This window comes from Oryx dammah, unplaced genomic scaffold (assembly GCF_014754425.2).
Source record: "Oryx dammah isolate SB20612 unplaced genomic scaffold, SCBI_Odam_1.1 HiC_scaffold_14, whole genome shotgun sequence".
Taxonomy (NCBI): Eukaryota; Metazoa; Chordata; class Mammalia; order Artiodactyla; family Bovidae; genus Oryx; species Oryx dammah.
Window position 1 is genome coordinate 30,593,473 of NW_024070198.1, and position 22,649 is coordinate 30,616,121.

Below are 22,649 nucleotides of genomic sequence, written 5' to 3' on the forward strand. Positions count from 1 at the left end.
GCATGACAATGCTTATCTGCTAAGAACACAATATTTTGCTCTAAAATCATTCCGGCTGTACCCGTATTCTTTCTATTTTGTACCATCTCCCTTTCAGATCAGAAATAACACAGTAGTCATGCTTTGCAAACTTTCATTATAAGAACTGAGAAGAAAAGTAATAAAAGAGGGATGCTCTCAGGAGAAAAATTTGGAAGAGAGCATAATATATCAGCCAAACAGAAGGAGGACTACAGGAAATGGCCTTCTAGCTTACAACTGTATCAGACAAGGGGAAAAAAGAATAAGTCAGATTGATTAAAACAACTTATCACCTTTTAAAAAAAATCAGGATGATGAAGTCTGAGCATATAAATTATACCTCTACCCATCCACACAGCAAGGTTGCCTGGATGGAATTCTCCAGGATATCACTATAATCTTTATATTGTCTTATCTCTTGCATTCTTTTTGCGTTGATGTTTGTTTACTTCAGTAAATGAGAGCTTTTTCTTTTTCCTACTTTCTTTTGCTGTTTCCAGCCCTTAAAGCTAACCTTAAATGGGGGTCTCTTGGGCTCAGTCTAATGATGGCGGTGTAGGAACTGCTCTGTTGCTGGTCTTGCTGCATGAAACCTTAACTACTTGGACACTTTCATAGTAGACACTGATCATTCATTTTTCAACTATTGTTCAAGCTGAATTTAAGCTTATAAACATCCTGGGAGGGGGGGCACCTACAAAATACTAGGCGTCAGGGATGCTGTGATAAAAAAAAGAAGTAACACCTGTCTTCATCTTTGTATAATCTAATGGGGGAAGGACTATGCGAACATCAGAGTGAGTGTACACAAAGTGCCCACGGTGTGGTACATGGCTGACATCTGATATATTTGGGGGCACCCTCTCCCTCATCTCCTGTAAGAGTCCTGCAGGATGGCAGGGACCGCTAAAAAGTGACAGGACCAAGGAGGGGGAATGGTCAGCTCCACCTGGGTGAACATGGGAATTAACTTCATAAGTGAAGTTAGCCTGAACAGAAAGGGAATTTACCAGGTGGGCAAGGGAAAGAATGAGGGAGGGAAAAGAGCGACAAAGGCATGGGGAGGGAAGCAGCAGAATGTATTACGGAGGCAGCCAGAGGTTTGAAGTGATGGGAGTGCAGAGTGTGAGAGTTGGGAACTGGCAAGAAACAATTCTGGAAGGGAAGGCAGGAAGCAGAAGAGAAAAGGCAAAGCCTGCAAAGGAACTGGGATCTTCTCCAGCGAGTCATGAGCAACTGAGCAGGTGAAGAACTAGGTTAAATCTGTGTTTGCGTTTGATTTTTACACTATAACTGGGCAAATGAAGATGAGTTACAACCAGAAAAGCATGTTGGCTGGTGTTGGAAACAAGTTTGAGATGAATCCCCTCTCTCTCACCCTGCTTCCTTACTCATGTGTGCTGTAAGATGGCCAGCCCTGTGGGGAGCATGGGGATGGCCACTTCCCGAGAGGCTAAACCAGTGGCCCGGACAGCTGTGTTCATACCTCTAAGCTGTTTAGCTGTGGCTGCAAGGAACTTTTGTATCACAGAAGAGTGGCTGTGAGGGGCCCAGAGTTAATGAGTGAATTAAATGATTAATGCTTGGGGCTTGGCGGGCCATCTCCCTTTAAAGCAGAATGTTCTGAACAATGCCAATCAGGAGATAATTTGGTAGTTCTTACTGCCCAGCAGAAGCTGATACAAAATGCTAATCAGGTTGGATCAGCCCCAAGATTTTAGGTTCGGAGCCAGCATTAATCATAAGGAAGGGCAGTCCTACGGGCTGCAGTCGACTCTTGGTTACTAAAGCTATGTCCATGAATACCTGTTTCTGCTCACCAAATCCCAGCTTGTCATTTGGAAGTGAGGAGACAGAGAGAAGGAGGGAAGGAGGGAGGGAGTGGTGACTCACACAGTCAGACCCTACGGTGAAGCCCTGTTGAGGAAATAAGGCTGACGCTAAGAGAACTAAGGGCTTCCCTAGTGGCTTAGACAGTAAGGCGTCTGCCTGCAATGCAAGAGACCCGGGTTCGATCCCTGGGTCGGGAAGATCCCCTGGAGAAGGAAATGGCAGCCCACTCCAGTATTCACTTACAGTGGTAGTTATTACAACAGCTACCATTTGTTGAGCGTGTATGGTGTGCTAAGCACTCTACAGGGTACTCTGATCCTTCTTGGCTGTTCTGAGCTGAGCACAGAAGATCAGTATTATTATTCCCATTCTAGAGATGAGGAACTGAAGCTTAAAGAGATCTGGTCTCTTGCTCAAGATCCAGGAAAGTCCTAAATGGACAGGGGTTGGTCTTGTGTTGTGCTCACCACTGCAGCCTCAGAATGTATCACATGTTAGGTGGTGAATGAATACTTGGTGGTGAATGAAGGGACAGTCATACAGCCAGAAAGTACCCAAGGTGGGTTTGCAATCCAAGTCTGTGTGATTCAGAAGCAATTATTTCCACTGTCCTCCACTGTCACAGAGCAGAAGGCAGCAGAGAGTCACTGCCAGAACCAATGTGGAGACAGTAAATGGTTGAGGAGATCCAAAGAGAGAATTTGCCATCACCTTGTAGTGGTCAAAGAAGACGTCATGAAAGAGTGGGGTTTTGGTTGAGCTTTGAGGGTCAGATATTGGGTGGCTGGAGGGGAAAGCTCAGCTTGTCCTGGCTGGCTTGAGAGACAGGGTGATGTCAGTAAATAGTTCAGCCTCTGGGGTGAAGAATTGATGCTTTTGAACTGTGGTGTTGGAGAAGACTCTTGAGAGTCCCTTGGACTTCAAGGAAATCCAATCAGTCCATCCTAAAGGAGATCAGACCTGGGTGTTCATTGGAAGGACTGAAACTCCAATACTTTGGCCACCTGATGCAAAGAGCTGACTTATTTGAAAAGACCCTGATACTGGGAATGATTGAAGGTGGGAGGAGAAGGGGACGACAGAGGATAAGATGGTTGGATGGCATCACCAACTCAATGGGCATGGGTTTGGGTAGACTCTGGGAGTTGGTGATGGACAGGGAGGCCTGGCGTGCTGCAGTTCATGGGGTCGCAAAGAGTCGGACACGACTGAGCGACTGAACTGAACTGAACTGGGGTCAAACCTGCCAGGGCTCAGAATCTGACTTTACATATAGGAGGCTGCATGATGCCAGGCCAAGCTCTCTGTGCCTTAGTTTTCTCTTCTGTAGCTGGGAGTGGTTCCAGATAACCCATGCAAATGACTTTTCACCTAGCGCCTGGCACACAGCAGTGGTTCGATAAATATTCATTGTCCTGAGATCATAGCAAAGCACTTCTTTCATTTGAAAAGAGTGGGGAAGACGGGATGGAATCAGAATACCTTGTGTCGAAAAGTAGAGTAATGAATCTGAACCTTCTGCTTTAAAAAAACTGAAGGATTCTGACAAGGACGAAATCATCGCTAATTTGGTGTCATTCCTCAGTTCTTGTGGATTGAAAAATTGGCCTTTTACAGAAAGAACTTGAGTGTCCCCAAGCTACTGGATAATTTCTCTGTTCCTGATTTTACGTCTAGGAGTACTGTGATTCTCTGAGGGGCTTGGATGACCACCTTTGCTGAGGCCAGTAAATGGAGGCCAACCTGTTAGTGAAAAGCAAAGCCCAGAAAGCCCAATAAAAAGAGGCTGCTGCTAAGTCACTTCAGTTGTGTCCGACTCTGTGCAACCCCATAGACGGCAGCCCACCAGGCTCCCCTGTCCCTGGGGTTCTCCAGGCAAGAACACTGGAGTGGGTTGCCATTTCCTTCTCCAATGCATGAAAGTGGAAAGTGAAAGGGAAGTCGCTCAGTCGTGCCTGACTCCTAGCGACCCCATGGACTGCAGCCTACTAGGCTCCTCCATCCATGGGATTTTCCAGGCAAGAGTACTGGAGTGGGGTGCCATTGCCTTCTCCGATAAAAAGAGGAAGGGGCAATGAATAAACCCGCTGCCGAGAGAAAGGTAAACTACAGAAATGAAGAAATCCCGAAAGCAGATCCAGCGCTGTCACTAAACCACTGTACTGGGAGAGATGGCTGCAATATTTTCAGCCTTTTTCTACATTAATGCTTAAAAAATGCAACAATCAGGTTTGCAGATGTGAAATTTAGGAGGCAGCCTGTTTCCTGTGATCATTGGCTGGGGAAGCTGGCACTTGGCAAAATTTTGCAAGTGTGTAAAGATGCCAGCCTTTATTCAAAGAATACATGAGCACTGAATTATGATATTCAGAGAGCATTCTTCATCCATTAGTCTAGAATAATTAGATGCTCTCCTATTATTTCTACTACATGTTGATATATCAGATTGTTTAATTTTTCCAGGCGATTTATCTCTGTTCTTTTGCCCATCTTTCCTCAGCTCTTCCCCACTATTGCTTTCTTCAGAAGGTTGAAACCCAGAAGATAATTGTCAGAACAAACATAGCCCCCAAAAACCTGTGTGAGACATCTCAAAGGCCATGATCTTGGCAGGTCGTGGCATTAAAAGGTACAAGTTGGAAAACTTTTATTAGCCTTGTTAGGACAGTTTTTCCTATTTAGGGCTCTACTGAGAAAGGTGGAAAAGTTAAGATGATTCAGGAAAGGATGGTAGAGAAAGAACTGTTCAAAGGACAGAAGATGGTTTAAAGCACAGAGAAGCTTAGAAACCACATAAGACCCTTAAGTTACTAAGTCTTCTGAGAAGAATGATAAAGGTAATCTGTTGTCAAGGTAGGAGCAGAGTGATGGAAACATAGGATGGATTTGGTGAAATCAAGAAGAGCTGGGCTCCCATCTAGAATCCATCACCTGTAACTGCAGAACATCAAAGGTGCTACTTGGCTTCTCTGGCCCCCAATTTCATCATCTATGAAATAGAAAGTGTGGTTTCACACTAGAAACTCTGGTCTAAAGAGCCAGGCGCGGGGCCTCTGCGTGCAGCCCCCTGCAAGGGAGTGGAATTTGATGAGGCACAAACAAACAAAAAAAATCCATGTTGGAATTGTTACTATTTTCAAGGCCACTGTTTTACTCTGTAGAACACTGCCTTTGGGGCAAAACAAAAAAGAAGCAGAGGCTGCCTGTATTTACTGTCGCTGGAGATAGACCAAACAGAAAAATAAGCTGTGTGAGTACCTCTGAGGGCGACCCTCAGGAAACTTAAAATACACCTTTTCCAGCCCCAGCAGCAGAACTGAGGCTGTTTGGTGGAGATGGTGGAAGGGAAGGACCTTAAATTCACCTCCTCTCGTGAGCATACCAAAGACACAACTTACTGCTGAACAGACTTAATCGATATTTATAGAGCATTCCATCCCAAAGCAGCAGAACACACATTCTTTTCAAGTACACATGGAACATTCTCAATAGAGCCTGTGCTGGAACACAAAGCATGCCTTAGTAAATTTAAGAAAATTGAAATCAACCATCTTTTCCAACCACAGTGTCCTGAAGTCAGAAATCAACTACAAGAAAAAAATTGCAAAAACCCCCCAAAAAACCACTTGCAGGCTAAACAATATGAAAAAGGGATCGTAACACTGATTTTGTGGGACGTTCTGAACAATGAGATTATGTATGTTGAGTGCATAGGACAGTGCTTGGTAGATCAGGGGTACTCAGTAAGTTGTAGTTAATAAGGGATGTAGGTAACCTTCTGTTGCAATAAAGCTGAGTTTAAGAAAAACATGCTATCTTTGCAACTTGCTACACTGTGATGTCGTCCTGTTTGGAGGCAGAAAAACAGCCTGATAGAAGCTGGAATTTGTGGGATGTATTTGGGATGCAGAGCATGGATGTTGCACCAAGTTGTCAGTGACTATCAGCAGCCAGGTTGGGGAAGATTAAAAAAAAAAAATCATTCCTAGGAAGGCACCAGACAGGTTGTCTTTAGTCTCTGTGGGGACTTACTAAGTCCAATAACCTTGGCGCAAGCCTGGATGGCTGTTGCCATGGAAACCAGCACGTGTGCCCAGCAGGAGTTCATTTCTCAAAGCTGCCAGACCATGCCAACAGAGCGTGGCTCCAGAGGTGAGAGAGATGCTCTTTGTCCCTGAGCGGAGGTTCTGGCACCTGGCAAATAGTTGAATCAGCTCAATTTGTGAAGCCCTAGGAGCCTGGTCCCAGAGAAGCGACGAGGCCAAAAAAATCCTGCCGCAGTCATGTTCCCATCCCTAAGTGATCAACACTTATCTGGAAAAAGAAAATCCAAACATCACCATCTTAGTTAGATCCCTTGGCAACCTGTAAGATAATTTTCCAAGGGAAGGAAAGTGCCTGCATTTTTTTTTTTTTTTTTTTAGTGCCATGCAGTGGTTTGCCCTGAAACAGTTTCTCAGTTTTCTTTTCCCAGGAAACATCTATGCAGCTCAGGGATCACTCTGCTCTGTTCTTGGCAATTTGGCTTCTGGTTCCAGGGGACCCAGAAGCCCATCAGAGTTCCTTATGTAAATAGAATGTGGCTTTTCACTTTACAATATGATAAAAAAATTGTATGAAATTCAATATATATATTTTAAAAGTTTTTTGCCTTTCCCACAAATTGTAGAAAATGGCTAAATCTACACAAAGGTAAGTTTCATTTCCCGAGGTACTGACTTTATATATCACATTTTTCAACTTGGGGAACATTTTAGAAGCTGAGCCTTTATATTCCTCTAACAAAGAAAGAAGAAAGAGAAATACTTTTGACCAAATTGCTTTCTGCCCAAGTTTGACATCAGGTGGGGCTGAAGGTCAGCTAAGATGGCAAGGACTGGAGAAATTTAACCAGTGAGAAGATTGGAGGATAAGTAGAGAACTGAATTTGAGTTTAAAAAATGACTTCTTAGGCTATTACCTCATGGTTTGCAGGAATTTAGTTGTGCATCCGTGAAAGATCTAGCGAAAGTTGATGGTGCCTGTTCATGCACAGATGCCAAGACACTCCAACACACTTCTCTGTTGGAGGGTGCAAGACTTCAGACCTCTGAAATGTTAAGTCATAGTTCATGCACTGACATTTTTCCTTTTTCCCAAGTAGCATCTCCCCCTCCCACCACCCCTCAACAATAACAAGCAGAACGAGTAGAGTTAGGCCTAGAACATTCTGTTTACAAGATCTTTCTAATTTATGACAAGGTAAGTTAATTTTCTATACATTCAGACCCTCAGCTTCAAGTGCCTGAATTTGGGCGGTACAAATGCTCATCAATAGTTCCAGCATTTGGTAAAGGTCAGTTTCGGACTTGCCTGTACAGGGAGGCCAGGTAAGTTTGCGAAAGGTTCTCTGGGCCTATCTCTCAGGGACTTCCTGCAGCACTGGGAGAGCACCTGTGGAACCAGGACGTGGTGGTCCCTTCCCCTCTGCCCTCCCTCAAGGCTTATCGTCTCTCTAGGGAGACATCCTTGGGCCTCATCCTTTGCCTCTAGGACATGTGTGCATGCTCAGTTGTGTCTGACTCTTTTGCAACCCTGTGGGCAGCAGCCTGACAGACTCCTCTGTCCATGGGATTCTCCAGGCAAGACTACTGCAGTGGGTTGCCATTTCCTTCTCCAGGGGATCTTTCCTACCCAGGGATCAAACCCAGGTCTCCTGCATTGGCAGGCACATTCTTTACCACTGAGCCACCTGGAAGCCCTTGCCTCTAGGACAGAGGCTCTCAAAACTGAGAGGACATCAGAATCCTGGGGGTGGGAAGGGCTTGTAGACAATGCAGTTTTCCAGGTTGCCAGAGGTTTTAATTCAGTTGACCTGAAGTAGACACAGTTGATTGTAAGTATTAAAAAATGATATCATGCTGCTAAGTCGCTTCAGTCATGTCCGACTCTGTGCGACCCCATAGACGGCAGCCCACCAGGCTCCTCTGTCCCTGGGATTCTCCAGGCAAGAACACTGGAGTGGGTTGCCATGTCCTTCTCCAATGCATGAAAGTGAAGAGTGAAAGTGAAGTCGCTCAGTCGTGTCTGACTCTTAGCGACCCCATGGACTGCAGCCCACCAGGCTCCTCTGCCCCTGGGATTTTCCAGGCAAGAGTACTGGAGTGGGTCGCCATTGCCTTCTCTGATGATATCATGAAAACTAAGAATACTGTGTACTGTGGGCATTATGTGCCTCCCACATATGTAAGTACATACATGAGCTTTAGCATACATAATTAGCTCATGATTATTCATATCATATATCACCTGCTCCATGTGCATGATCGTGTACATCAGCATATTAATATTACGTAACACATTATAATACCCAATTCACACTGGGTTCCAGTTGCTACAAATATTCAAACATATGAAAGGAGGTAAGTCATAACAAGGTAAGCATACTAGAAAGTGCTTGAATGAATCAAAGTGTAGCTTACAGAAATGAAAAAATTTTATACCAGGGGATTTCATACTGCATGAACACTTTGTACTAAAACTAACCCACCAAGCTCAACTATCACAAGTAAATTAAACAAAACATTCATTCAACATCTGAAGTAGAGGAGAGAGGAGAGAAGACAAGATGGTGGGATAGAAGACCTTGAGCTTACCTCCTCCCACAAGAACACCAAAATCACAACTAGCTGCTAAACAGCCTTCAGTAAAAGAGACTGGAACCTACCAAAAAACATATTCTACAGACAAAGACAAGAAATCATGACAGTAGGAGGGGTGCACTCATGATGTAATGGAATCCCATACACCCATAATGATATATGCATGCCAGTGTTCACAGCAGCACTATTTACAATAGCCAAGACATGAAAGCAATCTAGATGTCCATTGACAGATGAATGGATAAAGCAGATGTGGTAGATGTATGCAATGAAATACTACTCAGCCGTAAAAAAGAACGAAACGTGCCATCTGCAGCAATATAGATGGACCTACAGATTATCATATTAAGTTAGGTAAGCCAGACAAAGACAATGATGTCATATGCTGTCATTTATATGTGGAATCTAAAAAAGATGATACAAATGAACTTATTTATGAAACAGAACTAGACTCAAGACACAGAAAACAAATTTATAGTTAACAATGTGGAGGGACAGAAGGATAAATCAAGAGTTGGTATTAAAATAGGCACACTACTATATATAAAATAAACAACCATAAGTACCTACCATATAGCACAGGGAACTATACTCAATAACCTATAATGGAAGAGAATGTTAAAATATATATTTATATATAAAACTGAATCACTTTGTTGTACACTGAAATTAACATGACATGGTAAATCAACTATGTTTTAATAAAAATTAAAAACAGTGAAGTATAGGAAACAGAAATTTAAATCAGGGGCTAGATAAGGTACCATAAGGGAAAGATGCAAGAATCATTAGAAGTACCAAGAAACAGCCTCTTTTACCTTTTGCATAAAGATTTAACTGGAAAATCTTAACACAGAGAACTTAAGTTAAATAACCTGAAATCAGATGAGCTATTTATGAACAGTTAATAAGAACAAGCTCATCTATATATGGCAAAATAGAAGATTTATGAGCAGAAGTGACACACCAAAAAAGCCTGGTGATAGCTGGTTGTCCAGAAAAGAATTTTAGTTCAACTTTAAATATAACTTAAAAAACATAATTTTTAACATAATTGTAAATATTATGCCAAAAAGGAACAGCTTTTAGTTACAAATTTCCCTAGAGAGTAAGCACCAATAATACTCTGTGTGTGTGTGTGTGTGTGTGTGTGTCTCAGTTGTGTCCAACTCTTTGTGATTCCATGGACTCTAGCCCACTAGGCTCTTCTCTCCATGGAATTCTCCAGGCAAGAATACTGGCCTGGGTAGCCATTCCCTTCTCCAGGGGATCTTCCCAACCCAGGGATCGAATCCAGGTCTCGACTGAATCTGCAGGCAGATTCTTTACCACCTGAGCCACTAGGAAAGCCCCAACAATAACCATAGTTGGTTTAAATGCAGCCACTAATTAAGAAAGCATTCAAGATCAACCACACATTCATCTTAATACTGATGGTAAACAAACCAACTCTGAATGTAATACTGGACTAATCTTGCAGTTAATAGTACAATAATACTGTCAATACAAGTAACAAGAAATATTTCTCCTTGCATAAGCTTATATCAGAATGGATAATGTACTAATAGTTAACATTAAAATAAACTTAAATGAGAGTCCGTTGGACTGCAAGGAGATCAAACCAGTCAATCCTGAAGGGAATCAGTCCTGAATATTCACTGGAAGGACTAATGATGAAATTCCAATACTTTGGCCACCTGATGTGAAGAACTGACTCATTGGAAAAAACCCTGATGCTGGGAAAAATTGAAGGCAGGGAGAGAAGGGGACGACAGAGGATGAGATGGTTGGATGGCATCACCGATTTGATGGACATGAGTTTGAGCAAGCTCCAGGAGTTGGTAAGGGACAAGGAAGCCTGATGTGCTGCAGTCCATGGGGTCAAAAAGTCAGACACGACTGAGTGACTGAACTGAACCTTAAATGAAGACCTACCTATTTAAACAATTGTTAACCCAACACAGGTGCACATTTAAGGGGAGATTAAAAAAAGTAAAAGGAAGTAGGCAATCACAAACCCTGCCTGTTGATTAAAACCTTGTAGCGCTTTTCTAGTGTTAGAGGCACTGCCTGCCCAGTGACATCTGTTTAACAGGTTATCCTAAGCGGGCATATGTAGCCCTGTCTTTTTTTTTTTTTTTTTTGAATAAGGACTTATATGATAGGTCACATGAGGGTTTTGTCTCTTTTAATCAGTGAAACTGATCTTCTGCTGAAGAGGTGGGAATAATGTAAGATATGAAGACCCTATGGAGCTTTAGGTAATTAATCCCCCCAAAGAAAAATAATGACTGAACTTTAAGGGATGACATAGCTTTTAATGGATTTATGATTTTGGTGGGGGTGACCTTGAAGAATAAAAAAACCTCTGAGTGATTGAAACTTTGACCAGCTAATCAAAATGCTTTATCACCTGTTGATCTAGAACACTGACCAACAGAACAAGCTATCTTAAGGATAAAAGCAGAAACCTGTTCTAGAGTTCACATTGATAATAGGGTTTCTGAAGTTGATGCTGGATCAGGACATCCCAGTGGTATAACTGCTGTTAATGGTTTGTTTGTTCAACAATTAAAGTCCTATGTGATCTCAGTTCAGACTGGAGTAATCCCAGTTGGTTTCTATTATAGATTTCTCCCAAAATGAAAGGACAAGTGAAATAAGGCCTATTTTACAAAATGTCATCAAACTAAATGATTATATAATCTTCATTCAGTTAATTTATTCATACCCTACTATAGAACAGGGTTTGATGAGGTGGCAGAGCATGGCAATTGCATAGAGCTTAAATAAACCTTTATCCATAGTGATTCAAGTCCTCTTCCTAAGAATATGTTTATAATCAAAAGTTCTTTCACTAATTACCCCCATTTCACTCACTGTAGCATTCCTCACATAAACTGAAGGAAAAATCCTATACTATATACAAATCCAGAAAGGGACAAACATCATCAGCCCCTGTAAATTATTATAGCCCATTGCTGATGCAGTTATTTTTTTAAATATAAATTTGTTTATTTTAATTGGAGGTTAATTACTTTACAATCTGATGCAGTTAAATTATTTATTAAGGAACCTCTACAATCATCAGTCTCATCAATTTATGTTTGTGATTACACCAATGCTAGCCTTAACCCTGGATGTCACATGAATTCCTCTTCACATACCTTATCTACTAATTAATATAAACTTGTGTCTACTGTTTATACTTGCTATATCAAATCTAGCTATTTATTCCATCCTCTCCTCTGGATGAGTTCATATTCAAAATAGACATTAATTGGAGCTTTATGGGCAGCAGTTTCTTCTCATATGAAGTAACATTAGCAATTATGTTCTTATTATTCCTACTGATAAATGGATCATTTACACTTAATAATGATTACACAAGAACATTTAAGACTATTTTTCACATCCTGACCCCCAGCCAGAAACTGTTTTATTTCTATTCTAGCAGAAACCAATTGAGCCCTATTTAACTGAAGGAGAATCAAAACATGTATCCAGCTTCAGCATAGAAAATGTAACAGGCCCATTCTCTCTAGTCTTTCAGGCAGAATATGTCAATATCATCATAATAAGTGTTTTCACGACCATCCTGTTTTTAGGAGTGTTTCACAATCCCTACATGCCAGAATTATATACAGTTAATATCATTAAGACACTCCTGTCATGATTACTGTAGCTTATAGTACAGTCTGAAGTCAAGCCTGATTCCTGCATCTCCGCCCCGCACTGTTTTTTCCCCTCAAGATTGCTTTCATGATCTGGGGTTTATATTTTCATACAGATTTTAAGATTGTTTTGTTCTAGAGTTGCAAAAAATGCCATTGGTAATTTGATAGGGATGGCACTGAATCTGTAGATTGCCTTGGGTAGTATAGTCATTTTGACAATAAACTTAAAAGCTCTTGCACAGCAGAGGAAACCATAAACAAAATGAAAAGACAGCCCACAGAATGGGAGAGAATATTTGCAAACGATTGGACTGACAAGGGATTAATCTCCATAATATACAAACAGCTCATGCAGATCAATATTAAAAAAAACAAACAACCCAATCAAAAAATGGACATACGATCTAAATAGACATTTCTCCAAAGAATGTCTCCTACATGTCTATACAAGTGGTCAACAGATGCAAGAAAAAAATGCTCAGGACTGCTAATTATTAGAGAAATGCAAATCAAAACTATAATGAAGTATCATCTAACACCTTTCAGAATGGCCATCATTAAAACAACTACAAACAATAAATGCCTGAGAGGGTGTGGAGAAAAGGAAACCCTCCTACACTGTTGGTAGGAATGTATTTTGGTACAGCTGCTATGGAGAACAGTATGCTGCTGCTAAGTCGCTTCAGTCATGTCCAACTCTATGCAACCCCATAGACGGCAGCCCACCAGGCTCCGCCGTCCCTGGGATTCTCCAGGCAAGAACACTGGAGTGGGTTGCCATTTCCTTCTCCAATGCATGAAAATGAAAAGTGAAAGTGAAGTCACTGAGTTGTGTCCAACTCTCAGCGACCCCATGGACTGCAGCACACCAGGCTCCTCCGTCCATGGGATTTTCCAGGCTAGAGTACTGGAGTGGGGTGCCATTGCCTTCTCCCATGGAGAACAGTATAGAGGTTCCTTAAACAACTATAAACAGAGACACCATATGATTCGGCAATCCCACTCCTTAGAATATAGCCAGAAAAACCATAATTAGAAAAGACACGTGTACTCCAATGTTCACTGCAGCAGCATTTACAACAGCCAAGACGTGGAAGCAACCTAAATGTCCACTGACAGGTGAATGGATAAAGAAGATGTGACCCATACGTACAATGGAATATCCGGCATGAAGAAGAATGGAATAATGCCATTTGCATAAACATGGATGGACCTAGAGATTAGCATATGAAATGAAGTCAGAGAAAGACGAATATGTACGATATCACTTATATGTGGGATCTAAGAATAACGATACAAATTGATCTACAAAACAGAAACAGACATAGAAAACATGCTTATGGTTACCAAAGGCAAAAATGGAGGGGAGGAACGAATTAGGAGTTTGAGATTAACATATACCCACTACATTATATAACAGAGAGAGCCAACAGGGACCTACTGTATAGCACAGGTAACTCCACTCAATATTCTGTAATAATGTACATGGGAAAAGAATCTGAAAAAAATAGGTATATGTATAACTAAATCACTTGCTGTTCATCTGAAACTAACACGATACCGTAAGCCAAGTATATGCTAATACAAAATAAAAATTAAAAAAAAATCAAACCAGAAAACCACTCCGCCTAACAATCTCCTTTCTATGAGTTCAAATATCCTACCCACCATTTTGATATGATCAACTTACACATTGTTTATGAAATTTTTTTTTATCACTAATACCAGCCCTATGTATATGAGAGGTTTCTCTACCTGTCACCAGGCATCCCACCACAAACATAAGAAATGTGTCTGACAAAGAGTTACTCTGATAGAGAAAACAATAGAGGTTTAAACCCTCTGATTCCTAGAATCATAGGAATTGAACCTACCCTTAAGAATTTTACATTCTTCATGCTATCACATGAGAGCACATTTTACAGTAAGGTCCACTGACTAAGCTATCAGGCCCAGAGCCCAAGTATGTTGGTTTACATCCTTTCAGTATCTAATAAACCCTATTGTTTTTACTGTCACTCTGTTGACCATCTCAGGAACCACAGTTGTAAGAATAAGCTCACATTGGTTAATGTTATTCCCATTCTAAAACAAATTTAACCCATAAACTATAGAATATAATGGCAATTATTATTAATCCAGCATACTCTGGTCAATGAGTAGACTGACTACTCATTGTAATGCAATGAACACTACAAAAATCTTTAATTAATCCAAAGCATCCACCATCATAACAATAGCCCTTGTCACAAAATTAGGACTTTCCCCATTTCACTCCTGAGTGCCTGAAGTAACAAGGCATTCCATGAACAGCAGGCTTGATGCTATTAATGCAACATACTTGCACCCCTATCAGTTTTATAACAAATCTCACCATCCATCACCCTAAACATACTATTAATCATAGCTATATTATGAATCCTAATTGGAGGCTGAGGGGGACTCAACCAAACTCAACTACAAAAATTATAGCCTGCTCATTCATCAGTTGCCCATATAGGATGAATAACAGCTATTATAACGTATAATCCAACCACAGAAATTCTAAACATACTAATTTATATCATAACATTCACTATCTTACTATTTATGGCCAACTCATGTACCAGAACAGTATCATACACAAGAAATAAAACAGTTTCCATCACAGTCCTTACCCTTACTATTATAGGATCTTTAGGAGGTCTCCTACCACTATCAAAGATTTTACCCAAATGAGTAATTATTCAAGAGATAAAAAGATAACATTCTACCAGCACTAATATCCATCAGAGTACTGCTGCTGCTGCTGCTGCTAAGTCGCTTCAGTCGTGTCCAACTCTGTGCGACCCCATAGACGGCAGCCCACCAGGCTGCACCATCCCTGGGATTCTCCAGGCAAGAACACTGGAGTGGGTTGCCATTTCCTTCTCCAATCAGAGTACTACTCAACATATATTTCTTTTTTTTTAAAAAAACTACCTAATAGTTCTTTTTTCTGGCCACACTGTGTGGCATGTAAGATTATGGTTCCCTGACCAGGGATCGAACCCTCACCTCCTTCATTGGAGGCCCAGGTTCTTAACCACTGGACCTCCAGGGAAGTCCCAACTCTATGTATATTTCTACATGCAGCTAACATACTCTACCTCACCAACCATATATACCCTTCAATAAACAACATAAAAATAAAATGACAATTCAAACATACAAAAAAACCTTCCTATCATTACTGATCATAATATTTACACTATTACTACCCATAACACCCATTTCTATCAGTGCTGGGCTAGGAATTTAGGTTAGTTTAGACCAAGAGCTTTCAAAACCCTAAGCAAGGATAATTCACTTAATTCCTGAAAATAAGGATTGTAAGACTCTATCATATATCAATTTAATTAAGCAAAAGCCTTACTAGATTTTAATTGAGCAAAATCCTTACTAGATTGATAGGATTCTACTCCATGAAATCTTAGTTTACAGATAAATACTGTAGTCAATTGGCTTCAATCTACTTCTCCTGCTTTCAAAACAGCCCAAAAAAGTGGAAGAAGCACTGGCAGAATTAACTGAAGCTGCTTCTTTGAATTTGCAGCTCAATTTGTTGACTGAACACAGGATTTGGCAAAAACGGGGCTCAATCTCTTTCTTTAGATTTATAGTCTAATGGTAGCTCAGTTATTTCACTTGTGTTCATAAACTGCTGTTTGTTTTCAACAAAGCACAAAGATATTGGCACTTTTATATTTACTATTTAGTGCTAGACCTGGAATAGTAGGCATCACCTTAAGTATTAATCCATGATGAGCTATGCTAACTTAGAGCACTTCTTGGAGATGACCAAATCTGTAATGTAGTCATAACAGCCCCTGCATTTATAATAATTTTCTTTATAGTTGTACCCATTATGATTAGAGGGTTTGGAAACTAACTTGTCCCACTAATAACTAGGGCACTAGATACAGATTTCCCTGAAAAGTAATACAAATTTTTGACTACTTGCCCCATCATTTTTACTCCTACTCTTGTCATCAACAGTAGAAGATGGTTCTGGTACCACCTGAAGTATATATCCACCTCTAGCCAGCAATTTGGCCCATACAGGAGCCTCTGTCAACCTAACCGTTTTCTCCTTATGTTTAGCAGGTTTCTCTTCAATTCTTGGTGCTATTAACTTTATCACTAGGCCAACTAAAAATTGGCTCTTGCCATCTACTTCTATTAGGATTAAATTACGAGCTGCTGCAGCTGCTGACCTTCAACACTCTCTGAAAAGACTTCAGGGTGGAGATCAGGAATGAGGCACTGTGTGCTCTGGGAAAAACTGGCAGAACAGGTCTTCAGATAGCTATTTTCAGGAGAAGATTTCATGAGCCCAATTCATCTCCTTGTATTCAGAAAAACACTAAAGTCCTTCATGACTTCCTGGTGAAGAGCAGCAATCTTCTGCAAAAAATATGTACTTGAATGGATGCACTCCCCCTTCACCAAGATCACATACATACTGACCTTCGCCCCTACCTCTTTAGAGCAGTTTCTCAGAGTTATCTGAAATGCTGTATCCCTGGCTATTATAGTCCTCATTTTGTCCCCAAATAAAACTTCACTCACAACTCTCACATGGTGCATGATTTTTTTTTATCAGTCAGGAACTATAATCTTACTGTAAAATCAGCCACAGGGACTTCCCTGGTAGTCCAGCAGTTAAGAATCTGTCTTCCAAGGCAGGGAACACAGGTTCGATCCCTAGCCGGGAAAGAGATTGCACATGTCACAGGGTAACTAAACCTGCATGCACCACAGCTACTGATCCTGCGTCCTGCAACTAAGACCCAACACAGCCAAAGAAATAAATGTTTTTAAGGAACCCAGCAGACATATTCCAGTACCAAACACCATTATTTGTTTGATCTGCCTTAATTATGGTGTCTCAGTTGTAAAGAATCCACTTGCAACGCAAGAGACGTGGGTTCAACCCATGCGCTGGGAAGATCCCTTGTAGAAGGAAATGGCAACCCACTACAGTGTTCTTGCCTGAGAAATCCCATGGACAGGGGAGCCTTGTGGGCAACAGTCCATGGGGTTGCAAAAGAGTTGGACACGACTTAGTGACTAAACAATTACAGGCATGTTGCTATCATTATCACTCTCAGTTCTAGCAGCTGTACTGTTAACAGACAGAAGTATAAACACTACTTTTTTTGGCCCTGAAGAGGAGACCCAATCCTATACCAACAAATATTTTGATTCTTTGGGCACTCTGAAGTCTGTATTTGTAGCCTACCAGGGTTTGGAGTAATCTCACATATTATTACATATTATTTAGGAGAAAAGGAGCCTTTCAGATACATGGGGAAAGTATGAGTCATGTGAATGGGCTTTTAAGAACTTATTTTGTGGACCCATCATATGTTTACAGTAGGGATAGATGTCAACCAATGAACATACTTAACATCAGCTAACGTAGTTATTTCTATTCTGACAGAAGTAAAAGTATTTAGCTGATAGTAACTCTTTACAGAATTAATATTACGTGATATCCCACTCTATTATGAGCTTTAGGCTCTTTCTTTTTACAGTAGGTCATGTGACAGGAATGGTCTTAGCTAATTCATCCCTGGACGTTGTTCTCCACGGTACGTAGTTCGCAGTAACAGTTTCATGTAATGTCAGTGGGAGCAGTGTTCACTGTTATAGGAGGCTTCATGCACTGATTTCCACTATTCTTGTTATACACTCAACATGAGCAAAACTTGCCTTCATTATATTTGTAGTAGTATTAATAAATATGACCTTCCTGCAGCACTTTCTAGTCCTGCCAGGGCTGTCACTATATTGCTCCTGCTACACTGATGTACCCAGGCTTCCCAGGCAGCACAGTGCTAAAGAATCTGCCTGCAATGTAGGAGATGCAGGAGACTTGGGAGCCCCTGGAGGAGGAAATGGCAACCCACTCCAGTGTTCTTGCCTGGAGAATTCCATGGACAGAGGAGGCTGGCAGGCTACAGTCCATGTTGCAAAGATTCAGACATGAGAGCACGCATGGATGCATATTGTCTGATGAACACACAGCATGATTTTTTTCATGTATAGTTTCATTCATCTCATTAACAGCAGTAATGCTAATAATCTTCACAACCTGATTGTACTCTTTGCAGCCAAAGATGAAGAAGATCTATACAGTCAGCAAAAACAAGCTGACTGTGGCTCAGATCAGTTGAGTTCAGTTCAGTGACTCAGTCGTGTCTGACTCTCTGCTACCTCATGAACCTGGCCTCCTAGCACGCCAGGCCTCCCTGGAGGAGGACAACTCCTGGAGTCCACCCAAACCCATGTCCATTGTGTCGGTGATGCCATCCAACCATCTCATCCTCTGTCTTCCCCTTCTCCTCCTGCCCTCAATCTTCCGGGAGCGTCACTCACATGCTCAAACACCCTGGGTGCAGATTGGACGTGGAGCACCCACTCCTGTGAGGGCGTGGGAGGAGCTGCCCCCAGTGCCGATCTGCTCCAACCCCACAGGGCAAACAAGCCCCCAGCTCCAGATGAGACCTTACTGTGGGGCCAGCACTGCCAGGCTGGGAGCCAAGTCTGCAGGGACTAGACCCTCACGGGGGATGTGAAGACATCCTGATGTGACCATGGGGGCTGGTGGTCAGAGGGCAGGCCATGAAGATGTCCTGAGTGTGACCACGGGGTCCAGTGGGGACGGAAGACTATCCTGACTGTAACCACGGGGTCCGTGGCCGGGGGGCTGGATGTGAGGACGACCGGACTGCCTGACCGAGTGCTGGCTGCTGTCCATCATTGCGGTCACTGGACCCCAGGGAAGGAGTGAATAGACTCACCCCAGGGCTCCAGTGCACGATCCCCACAGCACCCAGGCCTGTGATCTCTGAGCACGTGGAACAGCAGATGATCAAGTCCTCCACCGAAGTGTCCAGCCCTCCCAGCCTGAGGGGTCCTGGCCCCAGCTCTGACCGGGCTGTGTGTGTGTCCCCAGTGTGTGGATGTGGATCCCCAGGCCATGTCTATATCCGTGGAGCCACCTGCTTCTGTCGCTATAGGTGGGCTATAGGTGACTTTAGCCCAAGAGGGTTTGTCCCTCACCCTTCCCTTGTCCCGTCTGCTCCTCTTGGTCAGAGGTCCACTCAGCCAAGTGTCTTGTCCACCCTTATCCCCTCATACTGGCCAGAGGTCAACAGAACAGAGTGGGCAAACGGTGGGCTGGCTCAGAGGGTTGATGGGGTGAATTCTCTGTGTGGCCTCCTGCCGTCTCCGTTAGGAAGTCTAGTCCCTCAGTCATTGCTGGGATGGATTAGGACCAGCTGTTCTCTTTGGGGTCATCCACTTAGTCAACCAACAGCATCCAGCAGGCTCCTCACTCCCGCCCTCCATCTGAACTCAGGCTCCTTGGCTTCCTCCCTCCCTTCCTCCGCTGCCCACCCCTCACATTTCCTGTCCCCTCCTCTCAGCCTGCAGCCCCTCCCTGGCCCTATGTTGTATTCTGCCCTCTGACCCTCTCTACAGCCCAGGGCCCCAGGTGGAGCTGGTAAAGTGGGGCGACACTGCCGGCAAAATAGACACCCCTCGCCCCCACCCCGCCCCAATCTGGGCAGGGCTTCCTGACAGCCAGCCTTCGCTCAGCTCCCCAGGTGAGTTCTCCTGCCCTGCACCCTCTCCTCCAGGGCCGGAATCACCTCCCAAAAGTTGTCCAGATCCCAGAACTGGTGACTTCATCAGGCTCCATGGCAGAGGGAAATCGGATCACAGGACAGCTGATTAAATGTCATTTTAATCAGCTCCTCAAGTGGGTCATGGATCACATTCTGAGTGTTCCTGGAGATTTCTCATGTTCAAAAAATTCCGTCTTCCTCCATAAGGACTAGCTGGACCAGAAATGACATTTCCCAAAGTGATGGACTTGTTTGTGTTCTTTACTTTGGTCTTGTCCTGTCTTTATTTCCACATGCTCAGAAATGACTTCCTAAGTCAGAGGAGAAGTAACATATGACACCCTTTATATGTGGAACCTAAAAAGGAATGACACAAAGGAAATTATCTACAAAACAGAAACAGACTTACAGACTTAGAAAAGGAGTTTATGGTTGCTGGCCAGGGAAGGATGGGGGCAAGGGATAGTTAGGGAGTTTGGGACAGACATGTTCACACTGCTGTATTTAAAATGGATAACCAGCAAGGACCTACTGTCTAGCACAGGGAACTCTGCTCAGTGTTATGTGGCAGCCTGGATGGGAGAGGGCTTTGGTGGAGAGTGGATATGTGTACATGCATGGCTGCGTCCCTTTGCTGTCCACCTGAAACTATCACAACATTGCTAACTGGCTTTACTCTAAAAAAATAAAAAGTAAAAAAAAAAAAAAGAAATGACTTCCTCTTCATCTCATATTCTCCAAGGTGAGGACTTGTGAACCAGTTTATCAGAGTTTAAGCATTAGCCTCTTAGGATCTGTGAGCCCCCAGCCTCAGCTTTCACACCTACACGTACAGGGTTGTAGGGCATAGCCTGATCTGTCATGGGCTGAAATAATGTGTGTGTGTGTGTGTGTATTTTCAACAACACACCACCGGGCACATCAAGGGGCTTACCTGACATGTTCTAGGAGTTAAGGAACCATCCAGACTTCTCCTATGGAGTCTGTCCATAGGCTGCTCTCCTTCCCAGGTGGCTGAGTTTCACTGAGGAAAAGTACATTGGGTTTCCTCTGGGTTACTTTTCATTTTGACTTTAAAAGTATCCACTTATTTTGTAAAAGCATATGACAGTGTCAGATCCATATCTTTACAGAACAAAGCACTGGCCTTTTTGCAAACACTTGTTGCCACTTTTAGGACAGACAGACACACAGATCAAACTTGCCTTTTCTGTTTACCAATGATGTCTGAACCTCTAATCCTAAATAATAAGTGAAAAATAGATGAATAAATAAATCAGCCTGTTTAGGTTTTGCATGCAAATAGGCAGCAGATTTAGGAAGGAGAGGGCAGAGGCAAACTGAGGGCTTCCCAGCAGAAACACCAAAGAAGTGTGAATGAGAGCAGTCACCGTTTACCCCGATGTGCTGAGCTTAAGTATTGGCACTTGTGTATGACGATACAGGATGAGGAGAGAGAGAAAAAGGAAGGGAGAACCTTAAATGAATAAGGCAACTTTGAAGCATTTAACCTGTCTTGTTGTGTCCAGTTTCTATGATGGCCAGGAGTGATGAATTGAATATCTTCTGGAGCCAAAGATAATTATGTCCCTGGGCCTGGTTATATGATGCCTTTTCCACCAGAGCAGTGAGGCCTGGCAGAGGGATGGGATGTTTTCCCATGCAGTTTACTGCCAGTGAATGAATGGCAGTCACAGAGCCTTCATTCATCCAAATAACATTTTCTGCTGGATGCCTTCTTGTGCTGGACACGAGGCCTCAACGATGAGGAGCAAGCAGTCCCAGCCCTCAAGGAGCTCCTAATCTAAAGGGGGAGATAGACATATGGATGAGAACAGGGTGATTGTAGCTGTGCCCAAAAAGGAGTGCCTGTCCTGTCCCTCCACTGCCACTCAAGAAGCCCCATGAGAGCCACTATCCAATGAAGGCTGCCAGCAAGAAGGTTGTGGGCATCCTTGTGCTCATATGAACAAATGTGCTCATATTTGTACATTAATTCAGGCCTTTTCCTCACACATCAAGGACTAATCTGTGCTGGAGGATACAGTGGTAACTGGGCTTCTATTCCCAAGGAACTCACATTCTAGGGGAAGAATATGACTTCCCCAAGTGAAGAGGGAGGAGAGATACCCCCTCACTATTTCTTGTGAGCTCAGTATAGGTGCAGCATCAGATACTAGCTAGCGTAGGAATCCATTGTTTACCCTTAATGAGCTGTCCTTTCAGCAGTTTGCAGATGAACATCCACTCTGGTTTGCTTGTTGTTGTTTAGCCACTCTTTGCAAACCCATGGACTATAGCCTCGCCATGCTCCTCTGTCCATGGGATTTTCCAGGTAAGAATACTGGGTAGCCATTTCCTTCTCCAGGGGATCTTCCTGACCCAGGGATCAAACCCAGGTCTCCTGCATTGGAAGGCACATTCTTTACTGCCTTGCTACCAGGGAAGCCCTTGGTTTGCTTGGACACATGTATAATTACCTGCCTGGGGCTACTGATCCCCTCACTGCTTCAGATCTGGGGTCAACAGGCTGTGTGAAAAAGCAACAAAGTTTTTCTCCAGCAGGTGGAGTTCTGGAAGGTTAAAGGGAAAGTTCTAAGTTAGAAGGAACCCTTGGATCTGAGCCAGAATTCCTGAGCCTGGCAGAGAGGCCAGTTAACTGACGCCATTCAAAGAGCAAATGTTCCTTGGTTTATATAGTATTTATTCGCATTTAGAACTGTACAAAAGTTTGTTGATGATACCAACTTTTGTTGGCAATAATAAAATTAAATTGGTTTAGCCTCCAGAGGGTTTAGGATCCAGATGAGCAGGACATTTGA